At 41.8% G+C, this 7,512-nt stretch overlaps 1 long non-coding RNA gene across 1 annotated transcript; it reads left to right on the top strand.

The window, feature by feature from the left end:
* The first annotated feature begins 2,857 nt into the window (after window positions 1-2,857).
* On the top strand, window positions 2,858-7,014 carry LOC134935422 (uncharacterized). Its single transcript, XR_010180130.1, has 3 exons — window positions 2,858-3,906; window positions 5,199-5,771; window positions 6,898-7,014. It is a non-coding gene; the product is annotated as an uncharacterized LOC134935422 (long non-coding RNA).
* The last annotated feature ends 498 nt before the right edge of the window (window positions 7,015-7,512 follow it).

The following is a 7,512-nucleotide window of genomic DNA, read 5'->3' as shown; positions in this document are numbered from 1 at the left end:
CTGCCAGACTTTGGCAGAGTTGAGCAACACCTTGCTCAACACAGGTTCGGATCTCAGTGAGCCGGACAGTTATCTGGCTTACCTCCCGGATGACCCCGTCTTGAAATGTGTTTAGGCTCTCACCATACCTAGCAATTTCAAGCAGGATCTCCGGGATAGCAGAGGGTTGGGTGGGGGGGCCAGTAGGAACCTGCATAGGTGGGTTTTGTTGGCCCACACTGGCAGACCCACTAGGTCCCTCCACCTCAGCCTCAACCACATAACCGGCCTGTGACTCAAACTGTTCACCCCCCTGTGCTGTGTTTTGTGGCAAGCAAATAGAAGAATGTGTGGGGGAAAAGTTGGAGTCAAAATTAGTTTAAGATTATTAATACAGTTCAAATTTCAGACAAATACATGTGTAAACTTACCTTCCAAGTCATGTCCCGTCACAATCTCAGGCAGGTCCGTGTCCATATGAGACACCCCTTGGCCCTCCTCATAACTCACACAGGCCATCGCCATCTCCTCCAAGTCAGTATACTCCACAGCGACAGGTGGTCCCCCCCCTGTTGCCCTTGAGGCATTCCACTCCGCAGCCCTCTTTGCCTTCAGGCGGGATTTGAAGTCGGCCCACCTACATAAATATTGTGAAAGAGGGAAAAAGTTGAGTCTTCTTATTGTTCAAAGTAAATATCTAGCACACATGTTCTGCTTGTGTTTGCTAGACATAACATGACATGTAACTACATTTTTTAGGCAACTTAGCACAGAAAAAGGATTGTCAAGATGCACTTACCGTCGTCTCACTTCCTGTGATGTTCTGACGACAGAGCCAACTTCATTCACAGATTTTGTGATGTCTCTCCAGATGCGTTCTTTGGAAGCAGCCCCCATGTTTTTGGGGCCCCTATGTATTTTGGACATGGCCTGCGTGACCAAGACACGCAACTCCCTCTTAGTGAATGCAGGCTGTCTTTTTTTCCGTCTGGAGGTAGCCTGTGAGGTTTCTTCAGGTTGGTCATCTCCATCTTCCTCCTCACTAGCAGCTTCTGTCTGCTGTGTTTGTGTGGCTAAAGTCAATTCTCCCTCAGTTTGCTCACTATGTGTGTGTGGCAGGGTATCCACACTCAATTCTTGAGGTTCAGAAGCAGAAATTTGCAGAGTACTAGGTCCTGCATTAACCTCCGCAGAGGCGTATTCTAACAAGCGCCTTTGACACTCTATCCGTTGTTTCTGCAATGCCATCTGCTGCTCTGCAATGCGGTCTATCTCTGCTGCGATTTGCTCACGAGAAGCCATGTTTGTGATGACGTGTGTACGCCGAGGTGTGTGCGCTTATATACCTACGTGCGACTCGTTAATTCACACAGGTGTACACTTATTCTGTTGAATGATTGCACTGCTTATTTAAGGGCCTACTGTGCATGCTGTAAGTGTTGGTAGTTTGGCGTTTGAGTTGTTGGCTTGTGCGGGAAGGTGATAGTGGAATTGGCAGAGTGAGTAATTGTCAAGCATACCTTTGTCCTTTTCTTTGCGTTTTGAATATAGACAGTCATTTTTTGTGTGTATTTTCGTTTGTGAGTATTCTGTATTTTTTTAAATTTTTTTGTGTTTGCAAGTTTTTGTAATACATTTTAATGTTTTAATTTTTATAACACATATATATTTTGCAAGTCCATTTGTGAAAATATTCCCGTGCTTCTTTGTTTTGACTGTCATTAGTGTTCTCTTGTAGGAATCTACTTTTTGGTGAGCAAAACCAATTTTGACTTCATTTTTGGGTGTGGTCCACAAAAACAAGACTTTATTTCTTTAGGAGCAGGTAAGTGTCGTTGGCCTGTGTTGGAGTTTGTTTGTTGGAAGTGTCTGTATGCTGTTTTTGACTGTCATTTGTGTTCTCTTGTAGGTTTTTTTTTTTTGGTGAGAAAAACCAATTTTGTCTTTATTTTTGGGTGTGGTACACAAAAACAAGACTTTATTTCTTTAGGAGCAGGTAAGTGTCGTTGGCCTGTGTTGGTGCTTGTTTGTGTTTTTTTATTTTTTTTATTTTTTGTGTAAAGTTTGCTAAACAAAGTGTTTGGGGTTTCCAGGATTGATCTGCAAAGTAGTGTTTGTCTTTCCTGGACTAGGTACTAAATTTCTTATTATTTTTTTTTATTTTTTTTCTAAAGATTTTTTGCATTAATATATGTTTTTTATATCCAAATATTAAATTTAGTTTTATTTGCTTTTTATTTTTGCATTTTTGACATGAATTCAACACAGAAAAAATGTACGCTCCTGCAGTAAGTTGACACCACAATTGTAAAAACAGTTATTGTGTAAAATTTTGGAAAACTTTGTTTTTTTTTTAATTGACATTTCTTAACATTCTCTCCAAAAAGTGTGTGATGTCAATACATATTGCGGCAGAAGCCCTACCTCCCCAACCCACGCCAGCACTCCCACCCCAACCGCCAGCCCCACAACCACAGCCGGCTCCTCATCAACCAAGGCAACGGAGGCGTGCTAGGCCACCAATTTTCAGAACCCGTGTCATACTTTTTGGGATGCCAGATGATGTGGTGGTGCGTAGATACCGGCTGCCACCACATCTAATCCTAGACACTCTCTCCATAATAGAGAGTGATCTGGAGTCTGAAATTCGGTATCCTACAGCAATACCACCATTGACACAATTCCTTGCAGTGTTACATTTTTTGGCCACAGGATCATTCCAGCATGTTGTTGGAGACCTGGTTGGCATGTCGCAGGGCCAGTTCAGTAAGGTCCTGCGACGTGTCTGCCAGGCTTTCATCAAGCGTGTTAAGCAATTTATTGCTATGCCTTTGGATGTTGGTGCCCTAGATGTGGTGAAGCGGCAATTTGCGGAAGGTGGTAGTCGCTTCCCACATGTTATTGGGGTTGTGGATGGCACACATGTTGCTATTCAGCCACCAAGACATAATGAAGAAATTTATAGAAACAGGAAACGGTTTCATTCTCTGAATGTAATGGTTGTTTGTGGGCCATCCCTCCAGATCCTTTCCCTGAACGCAAAGTTTACAGGAAGTTCCCATGATGCGTATGTCATTAGACAATCAGGGATATGGCAGAGATTAAGATCAAGTCAACGACCAGACATGTGGTTATTGGGTGAGTTGTTGCTCAAATATTTTAGTTACAAACTTACAAAAATATATGAAAATTGTGAACTAAAATTTTGCTTTTATTCCAACAGGAGACCGTGGATATCCTTGCACCCCCTGGCTCATGACTCCTTACCGTAATCCCAGGCCAGGACCACAGATGGCATTTAACTCCGCGCTTACTGCCACTAGGCAGCTGGTGGAGCGCACAATTGGTGTCCTGAAAGGGCGCTTTCGTGTGCTCCACCGCACGGGTGGCGACATCATGTATTCGCCGGAGATGGCAAGTAAAATAGTGGTCCTGTGCGCAATACTCCATAATATCGCGGTAAGGAGTAGTGTCGAGCTTCCTCAGGCAGAGGAATTGCCTGATGAGGAGCCAGGGGTTGTGCCACGCTTCGGTGGGGGGAGTGTGACACGGAGGGGGAGCCAAGTGAGGGCAAGAATTGTAGCAGAACATTTCAGGTATAGTGTTTTTAACATTTATATTTGCACAAATAATACAACCCAGTATGCTTATGTATTTTTAAACATGATTGCATTTAGTATGTTCTTGTAAAGTGATTGGGTAATGCTGTTGTTGTGTTTGAATGGTTTTTTCTTTTTAAACACAAAAAACAAAAACACGTTAAGCTGACAATGTTTATGTAATAATTTAAATACTGTAATGATAATAAATAGTGTCCTTATTTATTTTATATCCTCAAATACTGATTATGTAAACAAACACACAAACAAATGATCCTCAATGTTTGACACTTTGTGACTGTCCAGCTGAATGATCACACGACCTGTGGTGAGTACACAGATATGTTTAGTAATTTTCAGTAAAGTCTGTGTCTCTGTGTGTTTATTCTAATAGTTTCTAACAAACATTTTTGCTTATGCTAATGCGAATTTCCGCTCGTGCAAAATAACACTCTGCTCTTCACAGCATTGCAAAGATCAATAAAGTTATTAGAAATGACATATTTTTGGCCAATCACATGCTAACAGACACTATAAATATATGCCCAAATAAGGAAAACGCCATTGCCATGATGCGTGCAGCACCGTTCTCCAGGCGGGAGCTCCGCGTGCTGGTAGCGGTGATGGACCGCCGCGTAGGCCGCGTTGGGCGCTTCATCCCCAATCGGGTGAAGCGCGAGGCCTACGCGGAGGTCCGCCGCCTGCTGCGGACTCGCGTCCGCAGCAGGCGGACAATCATCCAGCTCGAGAGGCGATGGAGTGATCTCCGCAGGCGGACTCCAGATTTGTTGGCGGAGATCCGCCAGCAAATCCGTGCTCTCCATACCCGAAGTAAGTTACATTACATAAGATTTTTTGCTTAAAATGTGATAATGCTTCATCTTCCCAATTTTTAGCAAAAGGTTTTTTGTAAACCATTGTGCAAAACCATGTGCACTGCAGGGGAAGCATATGTAACATGTGCAGAGTGAGTCAGATTTGGGTGGGGTGTGTTAAAGCATCTCAATAATTTGCTGTGTTAAAATTAAACAGCCTGTATTTTCCATGGCCATAATTGAAAAAGTCCACCAAATCTAACTCTCTCTGCACATGTTATATATGCAACCCCTGCAGAGCACATGCTTTTGGACAATTGCAAACTACATTCCAGCTGTAATCCCCTTTGAATTACCTACATTTTACAGTAAGTGGTAGGCTAATTGCAACCTTCAGTCTCCTTTTTAGGAAATTAGGTCAGTGTGTGTGGTTAGGGGAAACAGTACTGACTGTAGTAAAGTGACACGAAACAAGTGCATGTTTCCAAGAAATAAGAAGCAGCCAGGAAACTGGTCCAAAATACTTGATAAGTGCTGGCTATATAATAAGGGCCCTTGAATAGTAATCTGGTGATGTTGCCTAGACAAATCACTATGACTCAATGGACTAGATTAAGGAATGAGCTTCAAAGTTAAAGTTTGGCTTCATTTTGTTTGCTATGGCCAACATGAAGAGGATCTTAACATGTTTGATTTTCTATTTTAAATTTAAAAAAAAAAAACATGTAACATAACATTTATATTTAAAAATCAATACTATGTAATTTTGCATGATTAAAAAATGTGGACAATATTTTCATTCTAGGACAACAACAACGGCACAACTCCCCACCCCCTTCCCCTTCCCACTCCCCCTCCCCTTCTCACTCCCCCTCCCCTTCTCACTCCCCCTCCCCTTCTCACTCCCCCTCCCCTTCACACTCCCCCTCAGCTTTCCAGTCCCCCTCATCTTCACAGTCCCCCTCAGCTTCCCAGTCCCCCTCAGCTTCCCTGGCCCACTCCACTTTCCATTCCCCTTCTCACCACACCTCGCCATCTCTTTCTGGGACCCCTTCTCCTCCTTCCCATACCCCTTCTCCTTCCACTTCGACATCCCCATCTGAACCCCCCTCACCCTCTATTGCTTTAAATTTCTCTCCGCCCCCCTCGCCCTCTCAATCAGACCCCCCCTCTGAAATTGCGGCACTAATCCAGCCTCCTTCCCCCATCCAGCCTCCTGCCCCAATCCCTCCTCCTTCCCCAATCCCTCCTCCTTCCCCAATCCCTCATCCTTCCCCCATCCAGCCGCCTTCCCCCATCCAGGCAACATCCCCACCAAGTGAATGGGCAGAGGAAGCCCCTGCAGAACATTCCGGGAGTCTGGATGTTTCCGAGGAAAGTAAGTTTATTTAAATTTTATACAATAAGATTACCCACTTACACTTACAATGCCAAAACATGCAGTGTTGTACTGTTTGAATTCTTGGACCCTGGAAAAATATTTTAACATTTCATCATGGTGTACATGTTGCCTTTACATATTTGTGAGTGTCATTATATGTACAGTGTGTATGTGTGCAATGTTTTGTGTGTCCACTCTAGGTTGACACTCATTAGGTAGCCAGGGTTGCCAGGAGAACAGGGTTTATATGTGTTACTTTTTCTGGGAAACAGTTAGACCTGAGTGGAGTTTAGTATGTTTGCCTTTTACACTTGGGCCTGTGTAGTCTGAATATTTACACTTAAAAATCACATGCTTCACTTTGTTATGCAGCCTAATGACACACTGTTTTTTTGTGTGAAAGTTACATTCTCAAAATTAATAAGTGTTCGAGTCAAACATGTTTGCACTTATTTAGTAAGGGCAGCTTTCATGGAGTGTGGGAATGCTATGATATGTTGGCCTTCTGAAGATGTGGATATGCAGTGTGATGATGCAGGACCAACCCACTAAAAATAAAAAACAAATAAAACAACAAATGGGAATGAATGCCAACATGGTGTCACATTGACGAAGATGGTAGTTATCTTTAACATGGGATGTCGGACATAGCAACCAATAAGATTATACTTAAAAAATTGGGATCCACTTCTACAATATAATAATCATATTTTTGCTTGATTGCTATGGGCAACGTTCCATCTTAAATATAACTCACATAGTAGTAAATGTAACACATGGTCTGGAACACTTTAAAATCTGATTAAAAGGCTGAGCAGGCTTGTGTGTTCTGCTAATGATTGTACCATAAAACAGGCAGGATGTAGTAACTTTGACATTAAAGCAGGCCTGTCCAAACTGCGGCACTCCAACTGTTGAGAAACTACACATCCCAGCATGCCCTGACACAGCTTTGCCATTCCCTGACCACAAAACTGTGTAAAGGCATGCTGGTATATGTAGTTTCACAACAGCTGGAGTCCAGCAGTTTGGACATGCCAGCATTTAAGTGTGCTTTGCGCCTTGCTTGGCTAATAAGTAATGTAATTAAGTTATTAATGTTTGTGTTGCATCTTAATTTCAGATGTTGCAGTTGGAGATCCCACAAGTTTTTCAGGGATACTTTACACCATGCGCCAACACCTGCAAGGAATGATGGATTGTGTGGACCATTTGCAAAAATTTGCATGACTTTTATTCTTTGATTTTAAAAAAAAAAAAAAAATTAACAAATACAAAAATAAAAAAGTTGATTAAAGTTAACCGGGTGTTGTGTTTATTAATGCAAAAAAGGATCAGCAGATTGGCAGGCAGAATTTGTTTTGTACAAAAAAATTACACACATCTAACGTTACATTTTTACCAAAAAAAAAAGGAGATTATTGTGTTAAGAAACATGTAAACACCTTCATTCACAAACAACACCTTTAAAAATTAAAAAAGTGAAATAAAAAAAAAAAAAAATTACACTTTGACATGTTGATGGCCAATTATGGCAACAAAGTGTTAATTTTTTTTTATTCTCAGACTTAATTGTTTTGGAACATTATCAATCATTACACTAATTGGGTTCGTAATTGAAAAGGGCTTGTGGTCTTTAAAAGGAAAGGTGTCATTGCACTTAATAGGCCAAAAAAACATTTTTGTGCGTTTTACCTTAAAAGTGTGCATTTTTACGCAAAACTTTGTAAATATACTC

The sequence above is a fragment of the Pseudophryne corroboree genome, chromosome 6 (assembly GCF_028390025.1).
Source record: "Pseudophryne corroboree isolate aPseCor3 chromosome 6, aPseCor3.hap2, whole genome shotgun sequence".
In the NCBI taxonomy this organism is placed as follows: Eukaryota; Metazoa; Chordata; class Amphibia; order Anura; family Myobatrachidae; genus Pseudophryne; species Pseudophryne corroboree.
The sequence above is the reverse complement of the archived record's forward strand: the minus strand, read 5'-3'. Positions and strand labels throughout refer to the sequence as shown.